This window comes from Halictus rubicundus, chromosome 12, assembly GCF_050948215.1.
Source record: "Halictus rubicundus isolate RS-2024b chromosome 12, iyHalRubi1_principal, whole genome shotgun sequence".
Classification (NCBI taxonomy): domain Eukaryota; kingdom Metazoa; phylum Arthropoda; class Insecta; order Hymenoptera; family Halictidae; genus Halictus; species Halictus rubicundus.
The window spans coordinates 4,127,193-4,144,817 of NC_135160.1; the positions used below are offsets into that span (position 1 = coordinate 4,127,193).

At 42.9% G+C, this 17,625-nt stretch overlaps 1 protein-coding gene across 2 annotated transcripts in view; it reads right to left on the bottom strand.

Annotated features, from left to right (window-relative positions):
• LOC143359946 (RNA binding protein fox-1 homolog 2) overlaps window positions 1-17,391 on the bottom strand; it is a 437,182-nt gene extending 419,791 nt beyond the window's left edge. For both annotated transcript variants that reach the window (XM_076798373.1, XM_076798374.1), the window contains exon 1: window positions 16,961-17,391. The gene's annotated coding sequence lies outside the window, so the exon portion shown is untranslated. The remainder of the gene's footprint in view (window positions 1-16,960) is intronic.
• Window positions 17,392-17,625: the final 234 nt, after the last annotated feature.

Consider the following 17,625-nt stretch of genomic DNA (forward strand, 5'->3'; position numbering starts at 1 on the left):
AACAAAATAACATAAGCTTACATTTATTATGGCAAAGAAACGAACAAATAAAGAAATTGTTACTCGGAAAAAAGTTTCCGATTGATACAACTGCTGGAAGAAAGTTTCCGATCACGACTCGAATCAGTAAAACTGTGCAAACTCCTTCAATGTTAGAATCGTAGAATGTAAATGTAAACATAAGATGACATCGCAGAAACGTAAGTACAAGGTAATCATGTCTGAAATATCAGTTCGCAGTGCTATTCCATTCAGTACGGACGTAAATTAAAAGTCCGTAGTATGCCATCTCGCCAGTTGTATTCAAACGATATAAGGTTGAGAATAATTGAGCTCCTCAAGGAGGGTAACGCTCAGAAAAAGGTGGCAAATACGACAGGATGCAGCTAAAGCACTATCAGTGATTTAAAGAAGAAGTATGAAGAAACGGGAAGTGTAATAAACAGGAAGAAATGTGGCCGTCCTCGTGCAATGTGTAAACGAGACGATAGGAAGTTACGTAATATTGTTAAAAATACGAGGCGATTGACTTCGAAACAGATAAATATAATATGGGCACACAATGTTTCGAATCGTACTGTTCGAAATCGTCTAAACGAGATGGGTTTTGCATTCCGAAAAGCTAAAATGAAACCTTTCCTAACAAAAAGGCATAAGAGGGAACGGTTACAGTGGTGTAGGGACCATGCAAATTGGACAGTGACGGACTGGTAAAAAGTAATATTCAGTGATGAGTCACGTGTATGTATTGGAACCGGTGATGATGCAGGAACATTCGTGTGGCGAAGACCTAATGAAAAATTCGATAAAGATTGCTTAAATTTTAAAAAGAAACATCCAGAATCATACATGATTTGGAGTTGTATGACTGAGAAAGGAGTGGGAAAATTATGCATTCTTTATCAGAATGTCAATTCAGAATCATACATCCATATTCTTGAAAATTTCTTGATTCCCAGCATTGAAGTACGGTTTGAAGATTCCCCAAACTTCATTTTCCAAGACGATAATGCCAGTTGTCAACGTAGAAAGGCAGTAAAAGATGATTTACGGCATAACGGCATTAAAACAATGCACTGGCCAGCCAACAGTCCAGATCTCAATCCCATAGAAAACTTATGGGCAAAAGTAAAACTACTTATCAACGAAAAAAAGCCAACTAATAAACAAGACCTTCGACACGCTATACGACGATCATGGGAAGAAATCTCACCTACAAATTGTAAAGATCTAATCGAATCCATGCCGCAACGTATTAAAGAAGTCATACGTAAACGTGAGGATGCAACAAAATACTAACACACAAAATAATTTATGTTAATACATCGAAATCGGAAACTTTCTTCCAGCAGTTGTATTAATCGGACACTTTTTTCCGAGTAACAATTTGTTCATTTGTTCGTTTCTTTGCCATAATAAATGTAAGCTTATGTTATTTTGTTGTTTTTCATTCGTTAATAAGACCCTTTTCATTTCCCATCAATTTTAACCCCGCAAAGTAATATTTTATACTTGTAAATTGTGAATGTTTTCTCTAAAATCTCCGATCGGAAACATTCTGCCACGGGGTGTATTCGCAATTGAAACGGACATAGATCGTACAACGCCGGAAATCTTTTGGAAATGTTTGTACCGCGTGGGCGGCGTATTCGAAGGTACCCTTTTAGAATTAATTTGTTCCTCGTCGCTTTCACAGGCCAGAGTCGTTAGAAACTGCTTGATTTTCATCTTTAAATATAGCAACGTCGTAACAGCGTTAATCGACGCCGATAAAATCTTCGGTGTGTGTGGAACAGATACAAATCTACAAAACGGGGTTCTGAAATTTGCATTATGCTGGTTGAGATAGGGAGGGTCGGGAAAACCGACCTTTCATATTTTCTCAGCGATTTCGACCAATTGCGATTCTTTTAGAACCCGGTAATTTAATCAAGTAACTCGTCCAGCTTCTAAACAAACTTTAACGTTGAATTTATCTCCGTTGATCAATTCACCAAATAGTCTCGGATGTTTCATTTTATAATTATAGAATCTACAAAAATGCTTTCGTAGGAAATGATCCAACACGTTTCATTATAAATTGTCAGATTTAGTGACTGCACCGTAAGAATTGAGAACTTTTTGTACTCGGCAGATTTAATATTAAGTTACTTCAGTTATTAGCAGTCTCAGAAGGTTTAAAATCAGTAGACTTAAATCAGTAGATTTTATGCATCCATGACAAAAATGAGTAGGTGCAATTTGACTCGGTAAAAAGATTAGAAGAACTTAAAAATACTGTTCTATTATTTTCAATCTATCGACCATATTAAGAATTAAAATAAATTTTTATTTCACTTCAGTCTGTTGTCATTCCGATAGAACATTTTTATTTCGCATAAAGATACGCTGTCTAAAAGTCAGTGTTCAGACTAGACGTGGACGGAGTGCAATCAGGAATCGAACAGAAAATATCTCGATCGTCTCGCACGTTTCGATAGCACACCTCGCAAGTGCTATGCTGGCGCAGTTACGGTAATAACAGTACAAAGATCGCAGGGCGACCGGTTAAAGGTGAAGCTATACGAACTCCGGTGTCAGCACAGCCGATACCCGACGCCTTGAACGATCCCATTAGCATCGCGGAACATTATAATTTGGTCGGGAAAGCTGCATACTGGACCTGGTCGGCTCCCGACAAAGTCCTCTGTTTAGCGTCGTTCGAAAGCTGTGCCATAAAATGGGAACGCGCGGAACGAGAATTCAGGACGAGGAGACCCTCCCTTCTTTGCTCTCCCTCTCTCTCTCGCTCTCTCTCGTGCACACATATATCCACACACACGCACACATTCGAAACACGCGGACACGCGGATCGGTGGCACGGAGAGTTTCGCAACTGCCTCGAACTTGTCCGCGACGGAAGTGGCAGTCTCTCAGGTGATCGGTAACCGAGTCGATACTCGACTTCGCAACTTTGCATAACATCGACGATCACGTTTACACAGCTGCTTTCGCCGAGGCACTTGAACCCGCCTCTTTCTCTCCCCCCCCCCCTCTCCCCCTCTCTCATTCTTCTCGAGCACGCGTCTCGCGACGACTACAGACCGTTCCCGCCCGCGAGCCCTTCGATTATTAAGTTTAATTACGGCTAATGACTCCGGAACGCCGCTGAAACTCACTTTCCTGTTCACGCAGACGGATTAATTAATCTTCGTCCGCGTTAACGCGCGTCTAGGTCTTCTTTCCCTTTTTTGCTTGTTCAATTCAGTCGTGAGAGCCGCGCGCCACCCTGTTTTCAGGGACGCCTCCTCGTTATGCTCGCAACAACGTTCTACCAATGATCGAGCTGTATTATGCTCTTGATAATACACAGTGAGATTACCCTTTATGTTCAGATATTATTCCAGAGATAATTATTTCTTCTCTTTTTGCAATGGACCGATCGACCGGATTTGCTAATAAAGAAATTTTAGGAAAATTACAATTGGTCTAATCCGCGGAAGAGAATGCTAAAATCTAAACTACCCGAGATTGTGTTCCAGGAAAATAAATTTGAGAACTCGCGATAGCGTCCGCGATTACTGTAAGTAGATACGGCGAGCAATGGACAGACACGTTATCCCAGTTTCGCTGAATGTTACTAGATCCTGAGAAACTGTTTACATCCGCTCTCTGTGACGTATAGACAATTTTATTTATAAGTTGCATCAACATTCTTCGATAATTTGTGTCAACGATACAATTGCTCACCGACAACAACGGTGTTTGAGCGTGTTCTCGGCCACTTTTGTATTAACAGACGAAAGAATAAATTTTTCGGCCAGATCAGGCAGTAAGAGAAAAATGCGCGTAACCGTTCTCAAGGCCGCCGTGAAGATTACGTTGCTCTGAATAATTCACGGAGCATTCCGGGGCCTCTTTGATCAGGTATCCGGGCGGGAAAGCCTCTGCTCATCGGGTCCACGTAAGTGGAAAGTAATTAATCATCCGCGCGATTTCCAGCACGCCGCGTCCGAGGAGCTGGGCGTCTTCCCGACTCGTTGAAACTTTTTCGATCGGGCGTTTACACGGCTTCTAATCGAGATTACTCCATCGAGATTCCGGCCGGCTTCTTCTAGGTCCGTGATAAGTGCTACTTCGACTTAGAAAAACTTTTCTGCAACGGGCTCGACGTGCCCGACGACTATACTCCGCCCCGCGGAGACTATTGCACTTCGGATCTTCGTGAAACTCCCTCGAACTGAGAGAAACGCTCGCCAAAAATCCCCTAACGCCAGAATTACGTAACACGGAAAGTAGCAATTTCGCAAAAGAAATCAATTTGTCGAGTAATTCCTCGTGGACGCATCTTTACAATCTGAGAAGTCGTAAGTTATAAAGCTTTGTACGCTTGGAACGCATTTTTCTTTGACGAATGAAACTGCCAGTTTGATCCTCGTTGACCCGCGAACCATTAATTACACTCCACAATACGTTATCAAAATAAAACCGTTCTCCTGCACGGCAACAACCTTTAAATTAATAAGCCGGGTTCCTCAAAGTCCCGTTTTCAGGTCGGTTAATTCCAGTCCACAATGGCTCAGAGGAAATTGCGAACTGTTCAACGTTCATTGAACAATCGTTTCGGAAAAAGGGAGTTTATAAAATCGCAAGATAGTTTGCCCGCTCGACGGAGCCGCTACAAAGCGCGCAATTTCATCGGACTTTTCCTGTCTCCCGTTCGAAAGCGGGCACAGCGTTACAGACCTCGAAGAATCTTCGAAAAGAGCAAAGCGAAAGATCACCGGGAACGTTTAATAAAACATTGTTCCCCGTTCACGTCAGCGAATTCATTAACCAAGAGAATGGACGTCCATTTAATTCCAGTCTCTTTAAACTCGCCTATGAAACCGCGAATTTGCATAAACATCCGCAGTCCGGCGATCATTAAATGCAACGAGTTTCGCGTCGCTCGGCGCACGACGATAAAAGCGCGCGGACCGAAGAATCAACAAGCGGGCATTGCTGATTTAATTTCTGATAAAAGATTCATAGGTGGACAGAAATTCTGGATCGATTACGTCGCGTCGTCGCGACCGTCGACTCGACGGGTCCCACGTGCGCGAGCAGTTGCGCCGCGCCGCTCGCCGATGCACCAGGATGCAACAGCTTGCATCGCCGCTGCACTCGCTTGCCCGTTGTGTCCCTGTGCCCGCGGGTTAATCGATACCACTTGCGCTTGCCTCGGACTGTGCCGAACCGATCCGCAATACGTTTCGCACAGGCTACGTTCCCGCCGCGATTTTCTCGCGGAAAACACGGCGAATAAATTGCGCACGACGCGAGAGCTGTCCCACCGTGCTCCGATAATATCTGAACTAACAAATTTATGTTTAATCCCTGCCCGCGTAACTGGTTTTCAATGCGTACGGCATTACGAAGCTTCGGTTCAGTTTTTGAAACAGGATCCTCGCTTTCGATTGCAATCTTTCTTGCTGGTATATTTTTCTAGCGTTTAATGTATTAATTGTGGTCAAATTTTTTGATTCGAGAAGTATATTTGATTACTTGATTGCCAAGAGAAAATTGATATTCAATTTATTAGAATTATTGATAGAAGGAATACAGATTCATTTGACTTCTGTTTCCCTGAATCGGCACAGAAAATTTTTATTTCTTCATAAAGATCTGCGATCCATTTAATACGAATTGGTATATTTTTCTAGTGTTTAATGTATCAACTGTGGTCAAATTTTTTAATTTGAGAAGTATATTTGATTACTTGATTGCCAAGAGAAAATTGATATTGAATTTATTAGAATTATTGATAGAAGGAATACAGATTCATTTGACTTCTGTTTCCCTGAATCGGCACAGAAAATTTTTATTTCTTCATAAAGATCTGCGATCCATTTAATACGAATTGGTATATTTTTCTAGTGTTTAATGTATTAATTGTGTCCAAATTTTTTGATTTGAGAAGTATATTTGATTATTTCATTGCCAAGAGAAAATTGATATTGAATTTATTAGAATTATTGATAGAAGGAATACAGATTCATTTGACTTCTGTTTCCCTGAATCGGCACAGAAAATTTTTATTTCTTCATAAAGATCTGCGATCCATTTAATACGAATTACTACAGAGACGAGGTTTTGTGCACGCACAGAAGGTACTTGTGAATTTAAAGAAGTTTATGAGGGTCAGTGCCGTTCGTTGCCATCAGACCACTTCAGAGCAACTAGAGTCGAGTAAGACAAACTTCGTTTTGTGTTACTTCGTTTTATGACGTGCACTTTGAATTGTGAATAGCAGGAAGAGACCTTCTGTAACTTTCTTACATGCTTCGTCTCGGACTTTGAATTGAACTGAAGACTCTTGACGGAAACAAAGAGTCTAATTGTCAGAGACTGTAACATTCAATGAAGATTCCGAATGCTTAACAAAGCCGATGAATATAGAAGAGTTTAGGGAAGTCGTTATACTATTTACAATTTAAAAAAACCTCTTAAATAAAATTTGAAGTAATTTATGAAACATATATATTAAAATTAATAGAAAAATTCATATTAATGTAGAAATGAGATAAAATTTCGACGTGTCGATTTTCATTCGAAGTGCATCTTTCGGGAATGAACTCTTTTTAAAAAGTGAAGAAAGGTACGAACGATTCAATACTTGCTCGTGAAAGTTTCGTGAATTTAAGAGGGAAGCGAATGACGGGGAAATTAATGCGATTCGTTATTATTGGAGGACGATTGCGGGTTCCGGAGTCTGACAAGACTGTCAGGTGTAGCAGCAGCCCAGAATCTCATTCACTTGGCCCCCAAACTCGGCGTATATGGATCGAACCCGCATGCAAATTCAGCACGTGGAGCTGCCATCACGAGCGACGGCCATTTAGAATATTGAACTCGGCGAGATGGACAGCTAATTGACCCGGATAGCTCAATTAGCCGGAGCAGTCGTCCGGCAAACGATAGATCCTTTCTTTCTCGGTTCTTTGTCCCTCTGAGCTGACGCAGAACGGAAGACAATTTTGTTCAATTACACGCCGGCTCGTGCCCATTGTTTTTCCTCGGCCTGTTCGCGGATTCGGCCACGCAATTCTTTCACGAACGGACTTTTCGCTGGCCTGTGCCAAATACTGTCGATTCGCGGGCGAGAGAATTTTTTTAAAGGGAAACTACGCTAGAGAAAAGTTAGGTTCAAAGATATACAAAATCGTAGATGTGGGCGTGTATGTTGATGATATTGTAGAGCGCGTTTGAAAATTAATGCCATGTCGACTTCAGTGTAGAGGACGTGTCAAAAGTAATGTCATCTCAAATGCATTGTATAGGATGTTTAACACGTTCACGACGGGGCCGTATTTTGGCCGTTGTATTTGTACCACCGGTGGTACATCCCGTCGTAAACGTGGTAAAGAAAGAAAAAATAATACCATATTATTTTTAAAAAATAATACCATCTGAATTACATTATACAGTACAGTTTACAAAATAACACCATCTGAATTGCATTGTATAGTACAGTTTAAAAAATAATACCATCTGAATTACATTGTACAGTATAGTTTAAAAAATAATTCCACTTGAATTACATTGTACAGATTGGTTTAAAAGATAATACCATCTGAATTACATTGTATAGTACAGTTTAAAAAAGAATACTATCTGAATTAAATTGTATAGTACGATTTAAAAAATGGTACCATCTGAATTAGATTGCCTTAACCCTAATATATTGTATAGGATATTTAAAAAATGGCACCACATCGATAGAAGAATTCAATTTCTTTAGAACTGTGACGTTTACTAAAACTTTGATCAAACACACAGTATTTGACGCTTGGTGTAAGACACTTGGCAGTGTTCGGAAAGAAAAATAGGGCAGATCATCGCCCTGAAGAACGACCTTGAAAGGAGACTCCGCCCAAAACTTTACAGCGAAGGTCAACGTTGTACAAAGCGCTTTCAGCACACCTCCGATCGTAGATCGAACAGGCCGCGAAAGCCGCGACACAGGCTTTCGCAGCACGGCGTACAAAAGTGTACAAAAGTGTACAAAAGCGTAGGAAAGCCGGAAGTGCAGCAGAGGGGTGGACAAAAAGCTCGGAGCATTTAACGTCGGGCAGAACCAAGGCTCGATTCAGATGCTAAAACGCGGCGTGCCAGCCAGAAAAAGAGCATCGGCCGCTCCGTCGGAAAAACGGAGCGGGTTTTTCACGGTTTGGCTCCGCTCCGCGAACAATCAAGCTGATCCTGATGCTCGCGAGGGACGCAACAACGTACGCGCGCGTCTCGCGAGCGTTTTCCGCTCGCGCACGCTTAAGCCGGTTTCCGGTTGTCCCGTTCGGAGCCGAGTTCCCCGCGAAAGAGATGGATTTACCATCGACGAGCGTTTTCGCTGGCAAGCTTCGCGGAAATCCATTCGCGCCGCCGCAGGATCAACGCCGGAAAAATATCCCGGGATTTTCTGCTCCTGTTCCGAAAACCGACTTTCTTCACGCTTCTTTCGCGGCTCCGCTTTGATAGCCGCTCTGCTCGGCTCTGCTCGGCTCTGCTTCGTCGCTACGATCTGTACGCTGCAACCGATCTGCAACTCTGTCTTGATATACGCGAAAAATTCAGGTTCGAAATGTCACTTGTACACAGACGACTATTCCTTGACGCCTTCTTAGAACAAGAATCTCTATTCGCATGAGCGCATGCGGTAACGGAAAATCGAATTGTACACCGAAATTCAGAAGCACAGGTTGGATGACCCTTTCATCGATCGTCCGCGAATGTTGTTGCTTTATAATTGTTTATACAGCTGTTATACAATCATATTTCGAAATTAATTTAGAATGAAAATTCCATTCGGACCGGGCCGTTGTTCGAGCTCGCAGTTGAATTTTTAAGCTGTTTAAATGAGAAATATTGTTTCACCCCTGTTCAAGTGGAAATTCGACATTTCCTGTCTGTATTGTTTCGGAAATCATTGACGAGCTCAATTGTATTTTCAAATTAAAAGGACTCTCGCGTCATATATAAATAGAGCGTATTCGGATAATTCATCGCAGATGAGCTAAACGATATCGTGCTACATCGACCGGAACAAAATAAAAGATCGGGAAATACGCGTAATCGTCTCTCGCCAAGTACGATAGTCAAATCTGGGTTAATAAGGGCCATCCGAATAACGAAATCCTCGAAGGCTCCGAGGGGTTGAATCTGGCGCAATCCTCTTAGCAAAAGAGTGGTTAGGGATCAGGAGCAACGTGCCCGTTTTCGGGGAGCGCTTCGCGATTTTGTAAAATTATTTTCATAATTCTCTGTCCGAGAGACACCGGGGCTCGCTTATTACGCAGGACGAGCAATTCCGGCTTTGACTTCAGGATGGCACGGTTCCGAGCGTTGCCATTTCCGACGAAAAATGCCGGTCGCTATGATTGAGGGTTCGCGAGCGCGGCGAGCCGTGCGCGACCGGCATTACTATCATTATTTGCTTCGGCGAGGCGGGCGCAGCTGAATCGACGGTGATCCTTGAACGCCGATGACTTTCTACGGCGCGACGCGAAACCTGCGAAACCTGCGATTTCGCGAGGACAATGCACGAAACCGGCGACACGGATCGCAGATTGGGAAACGAAGGTGACCAAGGACCACGGTGAGTCATTCGCCGGCTCGCGGATAAATCACTATGTACGGACAAAATTCTTTTTCCATTTGGGACACACTGGAACTTGATAAGCGATTATCGTCTTATTCGCAGGATTGCCATCCTATTCACACACCCTGTCTATCTTCAACCTTTAATCACCCTGTCTCTATTGAGCTTTAAATTGTTTTAATATTTTGCAAAGAAAATATTGAAAGCGTTGCATTCAAACCCTTTTATTATGATATGGAGTCAGGCTCGTGACGAAAATTTCGGAGATCAACTGAATACGTTATTAACTCTAGGACCACCCGTCAAAATGACGGATTTCAGATTTTCTCTTTCAGAATTATTGAAGTTATAGAAATATTTTCCTGCAATTGTAAATTAAAGAGCAGTACAAGGAGAAAATGAAACAATTTAAACAGTAGCCAGCGTAACAATGGGTACAGTGGCGGCCATATACTTACGTACACTTCATATTTTAATTTTAAAACCTGACCTATTTCTACGGAACTGAGGTACTTAGTAGTATCAACAATTTATTTCTAAGAGTGTTAGACCCTGATGTACATATCTCCAGTAGAACTTTGACTTATTTCGAGAAAGTATTTTGTAAATATTTTGTTCTGGTCTGTCGGTTTTGTAGCGGACAACTACTTACGTACGCTGCTGTATCGCACAGCTAAGCCAAATGCAAACAATATTTACTAACATCTGCTGAGCAGTGTTTACAGTTAGACGTATCACAATAGTGTTGTGATAAGTAAAGGAAGAAATATCACGACAGAACAGCGGCGATTAGTGCAACAGCTTCGGAAGGATGGAATGTCCTACCGAAAGATTTCCGCAAAATTAGAAATATCCGTTATGGCTTGCCATCGAGCTATACAACATATTAAACTTCATGGAACACCAGACAACGTTCCTCGTAAAGCGAGACCTCGAAAAACTGATCAAAGAACTGATCGCAAGATTCACCGATCGTTTGAAGCGGACAGATTCAAAACTACAGTTGCCATCTACAATCAAATATCGATAGATCTCCATGAAAAAGATAAGCTATAAAAAAAATAAGTTATAGTAAATTACAGAAATCTATGTTGATATCTTATTATATATCGTAAACTTATAAAAAATATATTAGGGGGACCTACAAGTAATCAGTTATTTTGAAATCTAAAACGAACTTTGTAGTAAATTCAAGTTTTTATTTCTTAATTTATTATATAATCTCCATCATTAGTTTTTTTCGTTGAAATGATTTAATAACACACTAGTTTGAAGGTATATCGTATTCTCATATATAAAGCACAATAAAAATAACAACAATGAAGTATTTGAACGTTTTGAGTTACTATGTTCAGCGGTACACATAGTAAATTCTCAATAGTAATCATACGGTCATCTATAATCTTAACTTTTTAGCGCTCCATTTCATCTTGACGGGAACACTTTCATGTGCTAAATTAGCCGCAGCTTGTATCAGTATTAATTGAAAAATGCAGTGTTATCTGAACTAAACGAATCCACGGTGTCAATTTTCTTTTCTTGGTTTGCCACTGTATACTGCACTTCTTTCAATTTTCCGAGATTCCTCGAGAGGCGCATTCGGATTTCCCATTTCGAAAATCGGTAGTCCATACCGGAAAAGAGAAGCGAGTGGTGAATGGCAAATGTGATCGAGGAGAGTAATTCTTCGGTGGAGCGACTGTCCGAATGGAGATCGTGGATTCCGGTAGAAGTGGCCGGGAGATATCGTTTTATCGCCGCGAATTTCACGACTATTAGCGCGGTAAGGTCAGCCATCGGGGAACCTGCGGGTGCACCGATAGCCGCCTTAAGACGATGGAATAGGTTCGCCGGCGATAAGCCGCCGGATAAGACCGGTCGAATTGGAAGACGGATAAGCCGTAGCCATCGATATCGCTCGGCCAAGCCTTAGACATTAGCGAGAGAGCACACAGTCCTTCAGAAATCCGGTCGAACGTGATCTGGAACGTCGACAAAAGAGGAGCGGTCGACTCGCGCGCGAGTCAGTCAACTTCTTGCTCGTCGCGATGCGTCGCGTCGGACACGATCGAGTCCTCGATTCTCGATCTTCGATCCTCGCGGACCGACCCGTAGACCATCGAAGACCTTCTGCGAATACCGGTTTCCCAGCACGCCGCCCCGAAACCGCTCTTCTTACCGATCCGAGGAGAAAAAACGAGTTTCTTTTCTTTCTCTTTTTTCCACGACAGTTTCGTCGAGTTTTTCGGCTCCCCAGGACGACGGCGTTCGGCGAAACGACTATAGCCAGGACCCTGTCGCGTATCGATCGCTTTCGAAACTGGAGCGCCTGATGCTTTTCACTCCTTTCTTTATCTTTTTTTTTTTTTTTTGTTAGGATGCAGGCTAGTTCGTTAACGCGGCCCAGAGCTTGCGGTGTTTAGTCAGCTTAAATTCAATTTTGACTGCCGCGAACTTTCCTTCGATTGCCGTCAACTATTCTAATTTCACGCAACTACGCCGGGCTAGCCTGTGCGATTACTCTGTGTCGTGGCGAACGGAATTGCCCGTGCGACTCTCGTTTCGGGTAATATGTTTATTAGTTAGGGGCTGGTGCAGATTGATGTTTCTGTTTTCCCGGCGTTGATGTTCTGGTAATTCTCCGGTTTGCGTTTCATTGATTTTATTTTATTCCTTTTGGCTCAATTTTAATTATACTTGTCAACTTTTGATATATCTTGTCGCCGCGATATGCAGGCACTTAGTTCGTCGTGCTACGTATCAAATTCGTTCTTGAAAAAGTACTCTTAATTAAAACAATGATGTTTATATTTCATCTCTGTCGAAAATGCATCCGTGCACTATTGTCTACCATTATTTGACAGGTTGCAGATTTTATGTATCCATGGGAAAAATGAACGAGTTCCAAGCAAAATTGAAAATATATTAGAAGAATTCGAGGGTTGTTACATTATTTTCGACGTATTAAAATTACTGACGGAAGAAATGCAAAGATATTATCACTTCCGGTCTATGGAGGTTCGCACATTTCGAACAATGTATAATTCCCCGGGGCAAGGTGCGCGGTTTTCGGGATGCGGTGGAATTCGTGATGACGCGATTTATCGATAGGTCTCTCGGTGAAATGTTCCCCAGCGACCTCGTAAATATTTCTCAATCATCTTAGCTGCACAATTGACGCGTCTGAGCGGTGGTCGTGCAATAAATAGGAATACGTTTCGCGAATTGATTAGTCGCCGTCGCCTCGCAACAGCTATTGCGACGCTTTACCGAGAGATTAACGCTTTGTTGGCCGTAGCAGCAACGGAGAATTACGATTATGGCCGCGCATTTGTCAGCAAACAACGCCCAGAGCAAAATATTAGGTAAACTACGGGACACGGGCGTAATCCTTTCGAGCGGGACGAGAAACTAATCGACTTTCAAATATACGCCGGTTTCATTTAAATTGGTACCGAGAGTGTGATCATGATCCACTGGGGACTCATATTTTTCACCTCGATTTTATTTTTCTTCCTTCCTGGTTTCGATATTAGTCGATATCCGTATTTATTAATATTTATTTACTGATATTTATCAGTCAATATTATTCTCCGCAAAGTCCATTTTTGTCGTAATAATTATTCTTGATTCAGAAATAATTCCAAGACGTTTTCGCTGGTTGGAGAAAGATGCCGCGGATGATCGTCAGCATTAGTTTCCATTGACGATCGGATCCGGCAACTAATTCGAGATGATTTGATTCGATTTAAGTTCAATTTGCCTCGCCGAAGTCAGTCGTCCGTCTCATTGCTCCGTGGAAACTTAATAACAATCCGGTATCTCTTATTCGGCGCTCCGTTTCGCGAGCAGCCCAACGTCACTTCGAAACTTAAGCTTCTATCGACTGCGAACGATTTTGATCGACCTTTAACCTGCTCACCGAGCCGTCCAATACTCATAGAAACGCAATTCACGTTAGCAAACACTGCGACAACGTTTGCCTCGAATTTTTCCCTCGCTGAATTAATTTATTCAGCCTTTATCCGCGAAGGAACATTCGCACATAAAATTACTTGCTATTCCGAGAAATGAAGTCGCGGAAACAAAATGGAAGAGCATGCACAGTGCTAGATACGACGTTCAACGATGCGGAGGAATTCAAATTAACTCAGAAAATAATTGCGTTGATCGAAGTGTGCGATATTTTAACTCGGTTGGATCACTTGGTTTACGAAGAAAAAAAGTTCCACGGAGAAATACCGTGTACTCATTCTCCCGAGCTCTTCAAAACTCTGAAACCATTTGTCGCAGCATCTTCGTTGCTAAGTAGTGTCCGTAAAAAGCGCCGGTACAAAATTTCTCGAACGACTCGCGAGAAATAATCGCCAAAATATTAAATATCCCATTGAAACGAGTCACAAAAGAGCACGAAGATTAAATACCATAATAACCCGACCGAGGACCGTAGGATTAAGGCCTGCACTCGGCGAAATTCGAGAACGAATTGTCCAATTAAACTTCTCGATCTTTTATTTCCGAGGACTAGAGGAAGAGAGAGAGAGAGAGAGAGAGAGAGAGAGAGAGAAAGAGCGGAGGGAGGGGGTATAGAAATTTTCAGTGAATACAATTACACAGCTGACGGTTCCCTAAATTCCGATTACCGAAAGTCGCCGAGAGACGGTCGCCGCGTTTAATGCGCGCGGCAACGCGAGAAACAGTTTCCATTTTACAGCTCGCAGCTCCGGCGCGGGTCGCCCAATAAACATTCGCCGGTAACAAACGTTACCGGGGATGCTACGGTGCGAGTAAAAACCGCGTTTAAACCTCGAATTTACAGCGGGAACGACACAAAAATGTTCGTCCCGCGAGCCACGCTGCGAAAACAAAACTTGACAACGATACTTATGTTCGGGCCTGAACGGCCCCTGTGGCCCGCCATTCTTAAGAGGCTTTAGCATGCGGGGATTAAGCAGATTATTCGCGCAAATGCGCGGTCATTCTCCGTATCCTTTTCCCGGAGACGCGCGCGACTCTAATCAGTCCAATTATTTAAATATCTTCTGAGAAAAATCTTCTTAAAAAATCGATGTTAGCTGTGCCTAATAGGCGAGATAATAGCAATTCTGCAGTTTTTCTAGGGATTTTTTCACGTCAGAAGTTCGCGACGCTTGGGAAGGCGGAAATATTGTTGATTGGACGCTATATTTGCAAACATGGCGCGCGACAGCCAATTTATCGGGTACAACAGTTGACGAGCTCGGTTCTTCCATCTTGGCTGCAGTTATTAAAGCTGATTGGATTTCCGCGAGGCGCCACAGGTTTCCGAGAACGTTATGCAAGTGTCGCGACGTTAGGGGAGGGGGGGGGGGACCAAAAACACGCGAGACGAACGCGCACGAGGGCAACGATCCAACGCGTTCTCCAGACCGATAAATCATCGCTTGACTGGGGCGTGAACAAAAGTCCTGTCACTCACGAATACCCTGGATTCCGATGCAAACCTCTTGTAGCTGTGTAGCATGGTGTTTATACATTTTCAATATTTTATGTATACTTTATTTCATTCTTCTCTAAAAGTATTTTGGAATATTAATTTAAATAGCACCGTAACAGAGAAAATTGTCATTTCTTCCCGACAAGCATACTCGCCACACGTCCTTGAATGTGGAATTGGACGATTGTCAAAACGTGATCGCGATTTGAAAAAAAAATAGCATGTTTTCAGTGAGATGAGCATCGAGCAGATTGGTGCCAACGGCGTCACGCGTGTCCGCGACTTATTAGATGCAATTGCTTGGACAGCTGTCTCAATCGAGCTTTTTGCTACGTAATTTGCCTCCCTTCGACTTTCCGTTAGCTCACTGTCGCATGTCGTGCGAAATTCATTGTTCACTCGTGATCGGCTCATCCTGCTTTGCCAGACTGTCTAATACTTCAACTTGACACTTGACATTTGTCGTGCTGCTGCGCGATTATTCTTTCGCTGATGGACCTGGAAGTCTTTCTGTATTTTTTGGAAAATGTTCCATGGGACCAAAAGCGGTTTGTTAAATTTGATCGAGCGATTTGTCAAACAGAACAAATTCTTTTCCATTTTGTGACACTTCTCAATGAGTTTACTGTTTATTTATGACATCCATTCACGTTTCATAACACAAGCACAATACTAAAAATAGAGGATGAAGAAACGTTTCGAGGAAACAATCTTCGGTTTAAAATTTCGTCGAATATGGTAAATAATCTGCACCAAACACGTACTACAAAATTTCTCAAAGAGTTCCAATTCTAGTTCAAGGTAGATCCATTGGATAAGACCAGCATTATGCGAACAAGAAAATACATAAAACCTAATCACCCAGAAATTAGTGGCATGGAATTGTTATTGCTTCCTCAATCAATGTTTTAACCACAATCCTTGACCCCGCGACGCAAATTTTTGTTCGCAATGCACGCCATTCAACTTCGAAGCAATTTGCAAACGCTTGAACATCGGCTGTAAATTGCTACCACTCGACCCTCATGATAAAAACATTCTCGACTTCGAATGAGCATTCGAGGTTCTACCTCGTTCCCCGACAGAATGGAGTTTAAGGGGCCGGACCACTGAGACCACGGAAAAGCAACATGTGATACAATTATTTTTCGTGACAACAGCGCCTCCACTAGACATTGCACTCGTCAACAATACAAGCACCACTGTGTTTTTAATTGCTCTTGGCGAATCAGCAGGAGCTCCGAAAAAATTGTAAAAATGCTGTCTCGCATTGGGAAATGTTGAACAATCGATTGCACGTCGTCGATATTTACGATCCATCATCGTTCAGGAAAAAATTTCCGCTTGGATAATAAATCGCAATTTGTCTAATTACTCGCGGAAATATAAATTCACTCGTAAAGACACGATTTCGTCTCGAGACCTCTACGATTCTCGAAAATCATTCGTACATTGTGAACTCACAATCCGTCGTTGCACAAAATAAAATAAAACAAGCGCCACGATTTTTTCAACTACCGAAGTTGATACAGCAAAAATGGGAATCGGAGAATGCTGTGCGTTGTGACACCATCAAGCCACAATCCATCATCGTCAACAAACTTTCCTCTTACAATTTCTTACACAAAGAAACCATCACCACAGTCTCTCTCCACTTCCACGAGCGAACCTAACAGCGATAAAAATGCAATTTCGCCTGGAAACCTCATGACGCAAAAGAATCGGTCGCACATACTCGAGTCCGCGACGCGTGATCGCGCAGGATAAAATTTCCCTCTCGAAACCCGTTGGTCCACTTACGAGGCCGCGATCGACCGTAGTTTCTCCCGCGAGAAAGGATCGAGCGATCGAAGGAGGATCTCACTCACCGAAGGAGAAGGTCCCGAAGGTAGCGAAAGCTCCCCAGATGATCCAGTGGAGAATTTATTGTTCCCGGGAACTCGTCTGACAACACCACTGACAAAAACACCGTTCGTTCACAGATATCTCGGTTCACAATTACTATAGCAAGCACAATTATCGTCGATCGGTAGAACAACCAGACGGCGGCGGCGGCTGATGCTTTGTTTTCAACAAACAAACAACAAGATGGCAAAACAACACGAGTGTCACTGATCGGGGGATTGCTCGAAGTTGCACAAGTTGTATGTCACACAATAACCGCTCTCTCGACGGGTGCCGACGACGACGACGATAACGATGAAGACGGAGATCTCACGGTGCCCTCGGTCGAGGAGGGTACACGACGAAACCGATCCAAACGAGTGCGAAACTGTCCGCGTCCGACTGGCACAGTGGCTCGCGCGATTCTGCCGTCGCTCGGCCGAGCCGACCTTAAAGGCCGTCCGCGAGCGCCGCCGCGACGCGCGCAACGCCGCGTCGCGACGCGAACACCTTGTCGCGAACCAAACGTTCCCGCCGAACCTTTTCAGCGAACCTCTATGCACCCATAGGGGTTCCCTATAGAGTTCCAAGGCCAAAAGTTTCATTTTCGATTAGAGTATTCTGGTTTCCAATTCCGATTTTTCGATTT